Source organism: Ambystoma mexicanum, chromosome 1q (assembly GCF_040938575.1).
Source record: "Ambystoma mexicanum isolate Mex_15411 chromosome 1q, UKY_AmexF1_1, whole genome shotgun sequence".
Classification (NCBI taxonomy): Eukaryota; Metazoa; Chordata; class Amphibia; order Caudata; family Ambystomatidae; genus Ambystoma; species Ambystoma mexicanum.
This window is the reverse complement of record NC_090922.1, coordinates 1,456,246,191-1,456,263,726: the sequence shown is the minus strand read 5'-3', so window position 1 is coordinate 1,456,263,726 and position 17,536 is coordinate 1,456,246,191.

Sequence of the window (17,536 nt, the reverse complement as noted above, 5' to 3'; positions counted from 1 at the left end):
TAGTAAACTCAGAGATGGGTGGAGATTCTTTGTCACAACCACCCAGCTCGCTGTTATGCATGATTTTAAGAACATTCGGCTATCCACATAAAAAAAAAACTTTATTTTTTGCATGAGGCATATAAACGACTGTGTATAGGCACTTTACAAATGCCGTATCATATCATATAATGAACACATTTTTCAAAGGGAGCTTTCTTGTATTGCTGGCTTTAGCTGTCACAGATTTGAAATGTGACAGATGCTAGGAGTGGTCTTCCAATTGAGAATGTCCTATCATGCATAAGAAAGCCTTTGCTCTTAATAAAAACTGAAACATGTTGGCAAGTTGGTTAAGGTTTTGGCTGCAGAGCCAAGGATGCTGCCTGTGTGTCTGGGGGTGGGGGATTTGGGGTGTGGCCTGTGGCTGGGAAATGGGCAGTGCTTGGCCCACCAAGCCCAGCTGATTGTAGATTTGATTCAGGAGAAAACAATCATTCACAATGCCAACCGTTTGGGGTTTTGTACAGGCATTGGAAAGGCCCTTGCCAGGAACTGCTATAGTGGTATTTACTTACCATTGAGGGTAGCAAGTAGCAATATGGTGTAAGTACCTGGCCATCTAAAAGCAGTGCCTGGCAAATGCCTAATCATTTTACAAAAACCAAATTGTTGTCTTTGCCAATTCTTATTGTAGCAGGACTTCAATGTAGGTCACAGATAGTGCTTATAAATCGAGGGCCAAAGGCAAACGAGGTAAAGACAATTTTATTACACGAAAAGCAGATTCACAGCTCCAGGTAAGTAATTTAGGGGCCGATTCATGCAATGTATTGCACAGAAAACAGCCCTGCTTGTTGATTCATGGAACCGAATGTGCGACACTTTTCTTAGACTTGCATGGATTACACACTGATCTGGCACGGCTGTGCGGCCCGTCGAGGGCCTTGCGCGAGACTACCAGCAATCGGTGGGCATGGCCTGCAGAGAGCTAACAATGGGGCTGAACACAAGAAATGGTGTCTAACTTGCGAAGAAGTGTCCGTGCTGAGGGACGACCTGCAGGCAGTGCCTTGCACGCCCACTATTGTGCGGCAAGAGACGTATTCATGGAATCGACCGCGCAACGTCTCGGCTGGGAAATGCCCACACAAGTCCTTCACAGGATCCGTGCATGGAGGACCATGCAAAGGTAGCTGATCTGGCAGTTTCCTGCCTTGCCTGTGGGCATGTCAGGGTTGTCGAGCCGGGATCTACGAATATAGTTACTTTTCACGACCAATTCCACAAATACGCGTTGTTCACAAATTTTCTTAAATGTGCAGGATTGCACAGTGGCCTTTTTGGTGTGAGGCCATTGCACAATGTCGGTGCATAATTCCATGAATCAGCCCTGTGGTGTCTAGCACCATGTGATTTTCACATTGCAAGGATACCAACCTCTGTATGACAACCCAACAACAGCCATTGTTCACCATACAGTGGGTGGCGTAACCCCTTAATACACTGATTGATACAAGCAACTACATCATGGGCCTGATCCATGTAACTTTTTGCACGGTTCAAAGGAACTTTGCACTGCTGAAAATTGAATTTGCACTGCCAACACAAACCCTGGTACATGGAACTGTGCAAAGTGTATTTTTGCAGTGCAAAGTCAGTGCAAAGCCAGTGCATAGTCATGTTTTCAGCACAAAATGACTTTTCACTGACTTTGCACTACAACAATATATTTTGCACAGTTCCATGAATCAGGGTTCACATGTGGTAGGTCATTTACATCCTGAATGGCAACGAGTGGGCATGGCTGCATTCCATTCTATGCGTGTGCATGGTAGTTGTACAAGCATGTCATGCAATTACATGTTAAGTCACCTATCTGGCGTCAAAGGCCTGAATGTGTCTGTGAGTTCATAATGGACAGGCACATGCCTTGTCACTTCCATCTTTGTTCTGTGCAGTTGCACAGGCCCTGGCCTGTCTGTGAACTAGATGCATTCACAGCTCCACACACCCGTGTCACCTGAGAGGTAAAGTCAGACATGCCAGCTATTTCGCACACACAGATGTGCCATGATGGCTTTGTTGCAACATGTCATTATCTTGTATTTCTGTAACCTAAGCCTTGCACCTGCTTCAACTGCTGCGCCCTGATACCCTTGGGTCTGGTGCGCATTAGAAATAAATAAACAAACAAACAAACAAATATGTGTAATGTGCTATGTATCAGTGACAGTGCTGGTTCACAGTCTGAGCATGCACGTCCATGAACTTTTCACCCAGCATTGTGGCATGATGTGCATATACAGGGACTGCATTGCAAACAAGAACACCCATGCTGGAGACATTGCTGTGGGGATTGATTGTTGCACATACATGCCACTCATGGACCTTGAAAGACCTTCATCACCATGTATAAATACTGTGTCTCAGGATATGTTCTATGCACTCGACATTTGCTCATACATAGCCTGCCCACCAGCATTGTTGGACCAGGAGCAACAGGGCAGGGACATGCCACTGTAATGCAGACACGCAATTTGCAAACAAGCCTCACTCCCTGCCTCCTCCTCATCCTCTCTCATACATTACTGCCCGTCTGCTATCCAGGCATGGTGTACTGGTACCAGTCTCTGCCTTAATGCCAGTGACACAGAGAGCCTACTCACTGTTACCCATGATCCCTCTTTCACTCCCACACCCAGGCCACACTCCATGGGCCCACTCCCCTCATCCTCTTGTGGGTAATCTTCAAATCCTCTTTCCTCTCTTCACTTCATGGTCCTTGCCTGGAAGGCACACATTCAGCTGCACCTACCCAGGGGAATTTTCACTTTCCTCACCTTCCCCCAGGACCTCTATGTTTGCAGTTCTCTCTCCCAGTCCTTATTCGTGTATCATGTGTTCACCGTTGTGGTGTCTCTGGATATGGGTGGATGACTGTTGCCATGTGATGGCCTTCTGCATTGCTATGTCACATGTGTGATGCTTTTCTCTGGTAAGTGTGGTGACATGACAGTCACATGGTACATCATTGTGCATTTACACCACTTTGGTATGTCAATGTGCCCACTGACGGCAGGGTCAAGACCGGGAGAGTAAGGGGCGGGTGAACCCATTGCTTACAGCTGAAAGTTTGTGAATGCACAATGTGATGCCTCTATGGGTTATTTTTGTTGCTTGTCCTTTTTATATGATGCTCAAGGTGTATCCCCAACAGAAAGGCTGCTCACTGTGCTGTGTGCTGAGCGGTATGTTGCAGGAGATACACACGGCACACGGTTTAGGGATTTGTGGATTTGGCTTGGACAATGTGCATGCCAACAGGCATTCTGTCTTTTGTTGATGGTACCGCTGGTGGCATGCATTTGTGTATGACCTTCTATGTGAGGGGGTTGTTGGTCAGTCATTTGACCCGAGTCCATATCAGGTGTGATTGTCTCAGGCCTGTTTCCATTCATCACATGTCACTTTGTATCAAATTGGTCATGTTTTGGGCTTTTGGTTTGCTCTTTCGCTGTTGCATGTCAAGTCATGGTGTGGCGAAGAAGGGTGATGTGGGTTGGGAGGGTTTGGGTGACATACCAGTGATTGTCATGGCATGTTTTGCAGGGGGTGGTGTGATGTACACTTTGCATGTGTTCCTTTTGGTCACACAGGATTGGTTATGTTTAAGTAGCTAGGGATGCACACAATGTAGCACTTCCGTGGCAACATTCTCAGGGTGGTAGGGTTGTGACAGTTGACTGTCTCTTTGTCATCATCAATTGTCACCTGGTATGTGCCAGGCCTGTGTGCACTCCACAGGGGTGGGAGTTTAGGTGAAAAATGTGGCCACAAGCTGAGTCCGGGCTGCCACGCCACGTGCCCTTTCCCCTCCAATGGGCAGCGCCTGTGCCTGTGTTTGGGGATGTGGGGGCACCACCATGTCCACTGGTACGCCCTGCTATGTTGCAACATTGTGCAGAACACATGCTGCCACAATGATCCTGGACACAACTGGGGGTGCATATAGTAGCTTCCCGCCAGAGCGGTCAAGGGAGCGGAAGCGTGACTTGAGCACTCTGAATGTGCGTTCCACCATGCCCCTGGTTGCAATATGGGCAGCGTTGTATCTTACCTGGCGTGGTGTGGCGGGGTTCCGTATTGGCGTCATCATGTGGTTGCTCAGAGGGTAGGCACTGTCCCCTGGGGAGGTGAGGATGGTTGTCATTAGTTGGGTTTTTGTATTTGTCTGTGTGTGACATGCATGCATGTGCACAGACATTTGTACTCACCAATGAGCCATGTGTCGCCATGCTTTCCAGCTTCCAGGGTCCGGGTCAGAGTGGACATTCTGTATATGAAACTGTCATGGGTAGACCCAGGGTAGTTTGCATAGACAGAGGTGATGATACCCTTGGCATCGCATACAACCTGGACGTTGATGGAATGCCAGTGCTTTCGGTTTCGATAGATGTGCTCAGTGGCGCTAGGTGGACGTAGGGCCACATGGGTGCAATCTATGGCACGGAGCACTTTGGGGAAGTGTGTCACCCTGTAAAAGTCCTAGACCATGGCCTGCCTTTCTGCGGGTGTTCTGGGCATGTATATGTGCGTGTGGACTGAGGGGCGCACAGTCATGATTGCCAACACCTAGGCAGCGTGACTGCGTGGCCTGTGAGACACCCCCAACTATGGCAGTTGTCTGCTGAAATGACCCAGTGGCCAAATAATGCAGGATATTGAGCACCTTTTCCAAGGGGCTCAGTGCTTGGGAGCACAAGGTGGGTGATGTGAGGTCATCCTCCCACTCAGTCACCAGGTCTAGGATGATATGAGGTGGAAACCTATAACTGCCATAGACCTCGTCATCAGGCATCCCAAAAAGGCTGGTCCTGGGCATGCGGGGCCTGGCTATTCTCCTCCTCCTGCGATGTCCCACGATCACTGCTGCAAGAAATGGGACATTCATCGTAGCTGTATGTACGTATTTGTTGTTTGCGTGCACTTTTATGCTGCGCAGGGGCGCTTCCGCCTACCTTCGTGTGATGGACGTTTTTACGCCTGTGCGTGTCTTTTGATGGGCGTGGGTTTCCTATATTCAATTCCATGACTCCATGTTGTTCGCGAGTGTGTGGGCGTTCTATGTATTTCATAGCAGTACTTCCCCAGTTACGCCATTATTTTCACGCGTTGTTCCCCATTCCGCATGTTCCGCCCCATTTTTGGTGTGCACGCTACACGTTGTGCACTTTCGCTGTGTGCGTCGCACACAGTGTTCGGGATGTCACAGTTACGTGTGCGCCCTAGTGTGCTCGTGTGCGCCACAAGTGGTTTAGGCACAGCTCCATGTAAAAACACGTGCGCAGACTTCCATGAATTGCTTGCGTATGATTCGCACACGTGCGCTGGATTTTTCAGGCTTGCGCCACCGAATTCGGCGCACAATTGTTCCATGAATGGGCCCCATAGTGTAAGATGAAATTTGGGAGTATTTTATATCAGGTAGATCACTTTCTTCAGCAAATGCACTTTACATTGTATGGGCTATAATGTTGGTAAGCATAAACGATTATGTCTAATGTTTAAATATTATTATTTTTTATGATTGTACGTATTGATATATATTGAGTCTCTTATAAGAAACTTCTTAGTAATATATATGTGTGTATTTATGTATTTCTGGTATACAACTGTTGTGTAATTTATGAAAAATATATGTTGACGTACAAAAACGACTTGTAATTGAAACACGACAATAATTTTAAAAAGCACTTTGTTACTTGACATGGCCTTCCATTATTTAAACCAATTGTTGTGGGTGTTACTTTAATCTTGCCAATGGGGATGCAGGTTACTTATCATGTGTCTGCTTCTTCGGCAGTGCACAGTGATCTGCATTTGGTATGTACTCAGCTGCCACTGTGGACCTCCAGTTGCTTGTTCACTGCGCACAGAGGCAGAGCTCCTTTTGGCAACTAAGAGTAGACATACATTGTGAGGACATCTGTAGGCTGTATGTATAATTGCAGCCTTTGTTCCACGCCCTATATTGCGGTGTAGATCTCAACATGATTTGTTATAAGGACACCTGTATGTGGCTGGTGGTACTGCACCTGTACGCGGTGAGGCTGTCTGTAGTGTAGGGTGTTGGAGAGGTGCAGTACCACCGACAACATACAGAGGTCCTTATAAGATCGAAACAACAATGTAGGACAATGGGCAAAGACTGCAATTCTACACACAACACGTGTCTTATACATGTATATATAGCCCATTTAACTTGATATGTGCAGTGCCACACAGCTATCCTCATAAGAAATCAGACTGATGTCAACACTGCAATTTCGTTGCTTCGAAAAGCTCGTAAGTATAAAGCCGAATGCGCATTGTTTTAGTGCGCATTCGGCTTGGTAAATAAAAAACAGCCCATAATGCCGATCAAGGGGAGCGGGGGTTTAGGGCGTGTACCCCGCTCCCCTAGCGCGGCATTATTGGCTGCCGGGTTTGCGGTGTTGTTTCCCCCATAAACTAAATGTAAAGCGGGGTACAAATATAGACATTCCGAAAAGCTCCGGTTACAAAGTGCGAGCCAGTCGCCTGCGCCATTTTGTAACTCGAGCTTTTCGGAGTGCGGTTTTTTCGCGTAGATCCCTGCAATTTAACACAATGACCAGAGCCTGCAATTCTAAATCCAACCAACAGATGTCCTACCAAGGTATTTCCCTGCAGAGGTGCAGGACCACTGACAACAGCCTAATAAGAAATAGCGTCGAATGAATCCAACATCTACCCTCAGGTTATAGAAACATGGAAATCAACAGGCGTCTTGCACTGTTACTAGACGGAGGACCTCAAAAAACATTATACAGCTGCCTAACAACATTACCCAAAGGAGGACCCCTAAACCCCATACACATCACACACACACAACTAGCAGTTCAAATCTTACTTTATACTCTTTTAATGCCTCTTATATTAACAAGAAGCCTCCAAAAATTGTGTTTATTGCCTGCTGTCACTGCCACACGAAGTGCAGGAACATACCGGCTGTGTAAAAATTACAAGTTAAGTTAATAACTTGAAATGCTTAGTACAAACTGTTATATGTTTTAATAGCTTGCAAAGATAGGGTGCTTATGCACTTATTTGTGCGACTAGCTTTCGACATGTAGAGGTCGCTCTGCATCATGGGTATGCGGATATCCTGGGAGAACGATCGTGCTCCGTGAAAGTGTATGATTGAACATTAATCCTAAACCTCTCTGCTGAGTTTAGTTGATTGAAAATGCCAACATTTTTGAATTTTATGGAGGAATTTGTCAGTCACCCGAGCGCCCTTGGCATAATATACCCAGGTACACACTTTACGTGTGTCATTGCATAACGTGCCAATTTCAAAACCAGGGTGCACAAGGTCCAAATGTAACCTTATTTTTAGGGTGTCACCCTAATTCTAACCTTATTACCATTTTTGACTCCAATCAAAATGTTCGTCTCTTAATTGCTTCCTGCGATTTCATACATGCTGGAGAATTTTCCCCAAAAATATGACCCCATGCAATCTTCTTGCTTAAATGGTAAAAAAATTGTTCGTGGAAAAGAAATGTGCCTCGTGTGCTGACATAACTTTCCCAGCACACTCTGGGGAGGGGTGGGGAGTGTCAGGGCGTCGTCGAACAGGGACGGTGGGACTTGACCATTGGTTTGCCATCTACAATTACAAATATGGCTTAAACATAGTGTGATTGGCATTAAAATATAAATGAAGCAGGCTCTGATCAGAGTCAGGCGGTACAAATGCAACTTTAATGTTCATTTTAAATTATGAGTGTATCCTTTTATCTTAATAAACACTTGTATGTTTAAAAAGTGGTAATTGAGTAAAAGAGAAATTCAACTACTTCAGGCAAGCGCCTACCCTTACATTAAACTCAATACACTTTGCAGTTGCCAGTACTCATATGTCTGCAGTCTCGTCAATTGAATACAAGGATTAGCAAACACAGCAGTTTTGGCTTTTGTTTAGTCACAGTATAGGTAGTTGCCTACAGCAACAATAGTGTTCCAAAGAGTTTACTTGCAAAATATGCAAAGGGCACAGGAAAACAACATGACAACATGCAAATCCTTATATCAACACGTTAAGCCAAATATGTATCATTGAATCTTAATATTCAACACCCTTGATGGAAAGCTAGACGTCCCAAAATGCACAGTAATACAACCTGAAATATCTATTTAGCCAGTGTATTTTCTGCACGTTAAGACACACAATAAAATAAGTTGTGTAGTAAACTCAGAGATGGGTGGAGATTCTTTGTCACAACCACCCAGCTCGCTGTTATGCATGATTTTAAGAACATTCGGCTATCCACATAAAAAAAAAACTTTATTTTTTGCATGAGGCATATAAACGCCTGTGTATAGGCACTTTACAAATGCCGTATCATATCATATAATGAACACATTTTTCAAAGGGAGCTTTCTTGTATTGCTGGCTTTAGCTGTCACAGATTTGAAATGTGACAGATGCTAGGAGTGGTCTTCCAATTGAGAATGTCCTATCATGCATAAGAAAGCCTTTGCTCTTAATAAAAACTGAAACATGTTGGCAAGTTGGTTAAGGTTTTGGCTGCAGAGCCAAGGATGCTGCCTGTGTGTCTGGGGGTGGGGGATTTGGGGTGTGGCCTGTGGCTGGGAAATGGGCAGTGCTTGGCCCACCAAGCCCAGCTGATTGTAGATTTGATTCAGGAGAAAACAATCATTCACAATGCCAACCGTTTGGGGTTTTGTACAGGCATTGGAAAGGCCCTTGCCAGGAACTGCTATAGTGGTATTTACTTACCATTGAGGGTAGCAAGTAGCAATATGGTGTAAGTACCTGGCCATCTAAAAGCAGTGCCTGGCAAATGCCTAATCATTTTACAAAAACCAAATTGTTGTCTTTGCCAATTCTTATTGTAGCAGGACTTCAATGTAGGTCACAGATAGTGCTTATAAATCGAGGGCCAAAGGCAAACGAGGTAAAGACAATTTTATTACACGAAAAGCAGATTCACAGCTCCAGGTAAGTAATTTAGGGGCCGATTCATGCAATGTATTGCACAGAAAACAGCCCTGCTTGTTGATTCATGGAACCGAATGTGCGACACTTTTCTTAGACTTGCATGGATTACACACTGATCTGGCACGGCTGTGCGGCCCGTCGAGGGCCTTGCGCGAGACTACCAGCAATCGGTGGGCATGGCCTGCAGAGAGCTAACAATGGGGCTGAACACAAGAAATGGTGTCTAACTTGCGAAGAAGTGTCCGTGCTGAGGGACGACCTGCAGGCAGTGCCTTGCACGCCCACTATTGTGCGGCAAGAGACGTATTCATGGAATCGACCGCGCAACGTCTCGGCTGGGAAATGCCCACACAAGTCCTTCACAGGATCCGTGCATGGAGGACCATGCAAAGGTAGCTGATCTGGCAGTTTCCTGCCTTGCCTGTGGGCATGTCAGGGTTGTCGAGCCGGGATCTACGAATATAGTTACTTTTCACGACCAATTCCACAAATACGCGTTGTTCACAAATTTTCTTAAATGTGCAGGATTGCACAGTGGCCTTTTTGGTGTGAGGCCATTGCACAATGTCGGTGCATAATTCCATGAATCAGCCCTGTGGTGTCTAGCACCATGTGATTTTCACATTGCAAGGATACCAACCTCTGTATGACAACCCAACAACAGCCATTGTTCACCATACAGTGGGTGGCGTAACCCCTTAATACACTGATTGATACAAGCAACTACATCATGGGCCTGATCCATGTAACTTTTTGCACGGTTCAAAGGAACTTTGCACTGCTGAAAATTGAATTTGCACTGCCAACACAAACCCTGGTACATGGAACTGTGCAAAGTGTATTTTTGCAGTGCAAAGTCAGTGCAAAGCCAGTGCATAGTCATGTTTTCAGCACAAAATGACTTTTCACTGACTTTGCACTACAACAATATATTTTGCACAGTTCCATGAATCAGGGTTCACATGTGGTAGGTCATTTACATCCTGAATGGCAACGAGTGGGCATGGCTGCATTCCATTCTATGCGTGTGCATGGTAGTTGTACAAGCATGTCATGCAATTACATGTTAAGTCACCTATCTGGCGTCAAAGGCCTGAATGTGTCTGTGAGTTCATAATGGACAGGCACATGCCTTGTCACTTCCATCTTTGTTCTGTGCAGTTGCACAGGCCCTGGCCTGTCTGTGAACTAGATGCATTCACAGCTCCACACACCCGTGTCACCTGAGAGGTAAAGTCAGACATGCCAGCTATTTCGCACACACAGATGTGCCATGATGGCTTTGTTGCAACATGTCATTATCTTGTATTTCTGTAACCTAAGCCTTGCACCTGCTTCAACTGCTGCGCCCTGATACCCTTGGGTCTGGTGCGCATTAGAAATAAATAAACAAACAAACAAACAAATATGTGTAATGTGCTATGTATCAGTGACAGTGCTGGTTCACAGTCTGAGCATGCACGTCCATGAACTTTTCACCCAGCATTGTGGCATGATGTGCATATACAGGGACTGCATTGCAAACAAGAACACCCATGCTGGAGACATTGCTGTGGGGATTGATTGTTGCACATACATGCCACTCATGGACCTTGAAAGACCTTCATCACCATGTATAAATACTGTGTCTCAGGATATGTTCTATGCACTCGACATTTGCTCATACATAGCCTGCCCACCAGCATTGTTGGACCAGGAGCAACAGGGCAGGGACATGCCACTGTAATGCAGACACGCAATTTGCAAACAAGCCTCACTCCCTGCCTCCTCCTCATCCTCTCTCATACATTACTGCCCGTCTGCTATCCAGGCATGGTGTACTGCTACCAGTCTCTGCCATAATGCTAGTGACACAGAGAGCCTACTCACTGTTACCCATGATCCCTCTTTCACTCCCACATCCAGGCCACACTCCATGGGCCCACTCCCCTCATCCTCTTGTGGGTAATCTTCAAATCCTCTTTCCTCTCTTCACTTCATGGTCCTTGCCTGGAAGGCACACATTCAGCTGCACCTACCCAGGGGAATTTTCACTTTCCTCACCTTCCCCCAGGACCTCTATGTTTGCAGTTATCTCTCCCAATCCTTATTCGTGTATCATGTGTTCACCGTTGTGGTGTCTCTGGATATGGGTGGATGACTGTTGCCATGTGATGGCCTTCTGCATTGCTATGTCACATGTGTGATGCTTTTCTCTGGTAAGTGTGGTGACATGACAGTCACATGGTACATCATTGTGCATTTACACCACTTTGGTATGTCAATGTGCCCACTGACGGCAGGGTCAAGACAGGGAGAGTAAGGGGCGGGTGAACCCATTGCTTACAGCTGAAAGTTTGTGAATGCACAATGTGATGCCTCTATGGGTTATTTTTGTTGCTTGTCCTTTTTATATGATGCTCAAGGTGTATCCCCAACAGAAAGGCTGCTCACTGTGCTGTGTGCTGAGCGGTATGTTGCAGGAGATACACACGGCACACGGTTTAGGGATTTGTGGATTTGGCTTGGACAATGTGCATGCCAACAGGCATTCTGTCTTTTGTTGATGGTACCGCTGGTGGCATGCATTTGTGTATGACCTTCTATGTGAGGGGGTTGTTGGTCAGTCATTTGACCCGAGTCCATATCAGGTGTGATTGTCTCAGGCCTGTTTCCATTCATCACATGTCACTTTGTATCAAATTGGTCATGTTTTGGGCTTTTGGTTTGCTCTTTCGCTGTTGCATGTCAAGTCATGGTGTGGCGAAGAAGGGTGATGTGGGTTGGGAGGGTTTGGGTGACATACCAGTGATTGTCATGGCATGTTTTGCAGGGGGTGGTGTGATGTACACTTTGCATGTGTTCCTTTTGGTCACACAGGATTGGTTATGTTTAAGTAGCTAGGGATGCACACAATGTAGCACTTCCGTGGCAACATTCTCAGGGTGGTAGGGTTGTGACAGTTGACTGTCTCTTTGTCATCATCAATTGTCACCTGGTATGTGCCAGGCCTGTGTGCACTCCACAGGGGTGGGAGTTTAGGTGAAAAATGTGGCCACAAGCTGAGTCCGGGCTGCCACGCCACGTGCCCTTTCCCCTCCAATGGGCAGCGCCTGTGCCTGTGTTTGGGGATGTGGGGGCACCACCATGTCCACTGGTACGCCCTGCTATGTTGCAACATTGTGCAGAACACATGCTGCCACAATGATCCTGGACACAACTGGGGGTGCATATAGTAGCTTCCCGCCAGAGCGGTCAAGGGAGCGGAAGCGTGACTTGAGCACTCTGAATGTGCGTTCCACCATGCCCCTGGTTGCAATATGGGCAGCGTTGTATCTTACCTGGCGTGGTGTGGCGGGGTTCCGTATTGGCGTCATCATGTGGTTGCTCAGAGGGTAGGCACTGTCCCCTGGGGAGGTGAGGATGGTTGTCATTAGTTGGGTTTTTGTATTTGTCTGTGTGTGACATGCATGCATGTGCACAGACATTTGTACTCACCAATGAGCCATGTGTCGCCATGCTTTCCAGCTTCCAGGGTCCGGGTCAGAGTGGACATTCTGTATATGAAACTGTCATGGGTAGACCCAGGGTAGTTTGCATAGACAGAGGTGATGATACCCTTGGCATCGCATACAACCTGGACGTTGATGGAATGCCAGTGCTTTCGGTTTCGATAGATGTGCTCAGTGGCGCTAGGTGGACGTAGGGCCACATGGGTGCAATCTATGGCACGGAGCACTTTGGGGAAGTGTGTCACCCTGTAAAAGTCCTGGACCATGGCCTGCCTTTCTGCGGGTGTTCTGGGCATGTATATGTGCGTGTGGACTGAGGGGCGCACAGTCATGATTGCCAACACCTAGGCAGCGTGACTGCGTGGCCTGTGAGACACCCCCAACTATGGCAGTTGTCTGCTGAAATGACCCAGTGGCCAAATAATGCAGGATATTGAGCACCTTTTCCAAGGGGCTCAGTGCTTGGGAGCACAAGGTGGGTGATGTGAGGTCATCCTCCCACTCAGTCACCAGGTCTAGGATGATATGAGGTGGAAACCTATAACTGCCATAGACCTCGTCATCAGGCATCCCAAAAAGGCTGGTCCTGGGCATGCGGGGCCTGGCTATTCTCCTCCTCCTGCGATGTCCCACGATCACTGCTGCAAGAAATGGGACATTCATCGTAGCTGTATGTACGTATTTGTTGTTTGCGTGCACTTTTATGCTGCGCAGGGGCGCTTCCGCCTACCTTCGTGTGATGGACGTTTTTACGCCTGTGCGTGTCTTTTGATGGGCGTGGGTTTCCTATATTCAATTCCATGACTCCATGTTGTTCGCGAGTGTGTGGGCGTTCTATGTATTTCATAGCAGTACTTCCCCAGTTACGCCATTATTTTCACGCGTTGTTCCCCATTCCGCATGTTCCGCCCCATTTTTGGTGTGCACGCTACACGTTGTGCACTTTCGCTGTGTGCGTCGCACACAGTGTTCGGGATGTCACAGTTACGTGTGCGCCCTAGTGTGCTCGTGTGCGCCACAAGTGGTTTAGGCACAGCTCCATGTAAAAACACGTGCGCAGACTTCCATGAATTGCTTGCGTATGATTCGCACACGTGCGCTGGATTTTTCAGGCTTGCGCCACCGAATTCGGCGCACAATTGTTCCATGAATGGGCCCCATAGTGTAAGATGAAATTTGGGAGTATTTTATATCAGGTAGATCACTTTCTTCAGCAAATGCACTTTACATTGTATGGGCTATAATGTTGGTAAGCATAAACGATTATGTCTAATGTTTAAATATTATTATTTTTTATGATTGTACGTATTGATATATATTGAGTCTCTTATAAGAAACTTCTTAGTAATATATATGTGTGTATTTATGTATTTCTGGTATACAACTGTTGTGTAATTTATGAAAAATATATGTTGACGTACAAAAACGACTTGTAATTGAAACACGACAATAATTTTAAAAAGCACTTTGTTACTTGACATGGCCTTCCATTATTTAAACCAATTGTTGTGGGTGTTACTTTAATCTTGCCAATGGGGATGCAGGTTACTTATCATGTGTCTGCTTCTTCGGCAGTGCACAGTGATCTGCATTTGGTATGTACTCAGCTGCCACTGTGGACCTCCAGTTGCTTGTTCACTGCGCACAGAGGCAGAGCTCCTTTTGGCAACTAAGAGTAGACATACATTGTGAGGACATCTGTAGGCTGTATGTATAATTGCAGCCTTTGTTCCACGCCCTATATTGCGGTGTAGATCTCAACATGATTTGTTATAAGGACACCTGTATGTGGCTGGTGGTACTGCACCTGTACGCGGTGAGGCTGTCTGTAGTGTAGGGTGTTGGAGAGGTGCAGTACCACCGACAACATACAGAGGTCCTTATAAGATCGAAACAACAATGTAGGACAATGGGCAAAGACTGCAATTCTACACACAACACGTGTCTTATACATGTATATATAGCCCATTTAACTTGATATGTGCAGTGCCACACAGCTATCCTCATAAGAAATCAGACTGATGTCAACACTGCAATTTCGTTGCTTCGAAAAGCTCGTAAGTATAAAGCCGAATGCGCATTGTTTTAGTGCGCATTCGGCTTGGTAAATAAAAAACAGCCCATAATGCCGATCAAGGGGAGCGGGGGTTTAGGGCGTGTACCCCGCTCCCCTAGCGCGGCATTATTGGCTGCCGGGTTTGCGGTGTTGTTTCCCCCATAAACTAAATGTAAAGCGGGGTACAAATATAGACATTCCGAAAAGCTCCGGTTACAAAGTGCGAGCCAGTCGCCTGCGCCATTTTGTAACTCGAGCTTTTCGGAGTGCGGTTTTTTCGCGTAGATCCCTGCAATTTAACACAATGACCAGAGCCTGCAATTCTAAATCCAACCAACAGATGTCCTACCAAGGTATTTCCCTGCAGAGGTGCAGGACCACTGACAACAGCCTAATAAGAAATAGCGTCGAATGAATCCAACATCTACCCTCAGGTTATAGAAACATGGAAATCAACAGGCGTCTTGCACTGTTACTAGACGGAGGACCTCAAAAAACATTATACAGCTGCCTAACAACATTACCCAAAGGAGGACCCCTAAACCCCATACACATCACACACACACAACTAGCAGTTCAAATCTTACTTTATACTCTTTTAATGCCTCTTATATTAACAAGAAGCCTCCAAAAATTGTGTTTATTGCCTGCTGTCACTGCCACACGAAGTGCAGGAACATACCGGCTGTGTAAAAATTACAAGTTAAGTTAATAACTTGAAATGCTTAGTACAAACTGTTATATGTTTTAATAGCTTGCAAAGATAGGGTGCTTATGCACTTATTTGTGCGACTAGCTTTCGACATGTAGAGGTCGCTCTGCATCATGGGTATGCGGATATTCTATCCTGGGAGAACGATCGTGCTCCGTGAAAGTGTATGATTGAACATTAATCCTAAACCTCTCTGCTGAGTTTAGTTGATTGACAATGCCAACATTTTTGAATTTTATGGAGGAATTTGTCAGTCACCCGAGCGCCCTTGGCATAATATACCCAGGTACACACTTTACGTGTGTCATTGCATAACGTGCCAATTTCAAAACCAGGGTGCACAAGGTCCAAATGTAACCTTATTTTTAGGGTGTCACCCTAATTCTAACCTTATTACCATTTTTGACTCCAATCAAAATGTTCGTCTCTTAATTGCTTCCTGCGATTTCATACATGCTGGAGAATTTTCCCCAAAAATATGACCCCATGCAATCTTCTTGCTTAAATGGTAAAAAAATTGTTCGTGGAAAAGAAATGTGCCTCGTGTGCTGACATAACTTTCCCAGCACACTCTGGGGAGGGGTGGGGAGTGTCAGGGCGTCGTCGAACAGGGACGGTGGGACTTGACCATTGGTTTGCCATCTACAATTACAAATATGGCTTAAACATAGTGTGATTGGCATTAAAATATAAATGAAGCAGGCTCTGATCAGAGTCAGGCGGTACAAATGCAACTTTAATGTTCATTTTAAATTATGAGTGTATCCTTTTATCTTAATAAACACTTGTATGTTTAAAAAGTGGTAATTGAGTAAAAGAGAAATTCAACTACTTCAGGCAAGCGCCTACCCTTACATTAAACTCAATACACTTTGCAGTTGCCAGTACTCATATGTCTGCAGTCTCGTCAATTGAATACAAGGATTAGCAAACACAGCAGTTTTGGCTTTTGTTTAGTCACAGTATAGGTAGTTGCCTACAGCAACAATAGTGTTCCAAAGAGTTTACTTGCAAAATATGCAAAGGGCACAGGAAAACAACATGACAACATGCAAATCCTTATATCAACACGTTAAGCCAAATATGTATCATTGAATCTTAATATTCAACACCCTTGATGGAAAGCTAGACGTCCCAAAATGCACAGTAATACAACCTGAAATATCTATTTAGCCAGTGTATTTTCTGCACGTTAAGACACACAATAAAATAAGTTGTGTAGTAAACTCAGAGATGGGTGGAGATTCTTTGTCACAACCACCCAGCTCGCTGTTATGCATGATTTTAAGAACATTCGGCTATCCACATAAAAAAAAAACTTTATTTTTTGCATGAGGCATATAAACGCCTGTGTATAGGCACTTTACAAATGCCGTATCATATCATATAATGAACACATTTTTCAAAGGGAGCTTTCTTGTATTGCTGGCTTTAGCTGTCACAGATTTGAAATGTGACAGATGCTAGGAGTGGTCTTCCAATTGAGAATGTCCTATCATGCATAAGAAAGCCTTTGCTCTTAATAAAAACTGAAACATGTTGGCAAGTTGGTTAAGGTTTTGGCTGCAGAGCCAAGGATGCTGCCTGTGTGTCTGGGGGTGGGGGATTTGGGGTGTGGCCTGTGGCTGGGAAATGGGCAGTGCTTGGCCCACCAAGCCCAGCTGATTGTAGATTTGATTCATGAGAAAACAATCATTCACAATGCCAACCGTTTGGGGTTTTGTACAGGCATTGGAAAGGCCCTTGCCAGGAACTGCTATAGTGGTATTTACTTACCATTGAGGGTAGCAAGTAGCAATATGGTGTAAGTACCTGGCCATCTAAAAGCAGTGCCTGGCAAATGCCTAATCATTTTACAAAAACCAAATTGTTGTCTTTGCCAATTCTTATTGTAGCAGGACTTCAATGTAGGTCACAGATAGTGCTTATAAATCGAGGGCCAAAGGCAAACGAGGTAAAGACAATTTTATTACACGAAAAGCAGATTCACAGCTCCAGGTAAGTAATTTAGGGGCCGATTCATGCAATGTATTGCACAGAAAACAGCCCTGCTTGTTGATTCATGGAACCGAATGTGCGACACTTTTCTTAGACTTGCATGGATTACACACTGATCTGGCACGGCTGTGCGGCCCGTCGAGGGCCTTGCGCGAGACTACCAGCAATCGGTGGGCATGGCCTGCAGAGAGCTAACAATGGGGCTGAACACAAGAAATGGTGTCTAACTTGCGAAGAAGTGTCCGTGC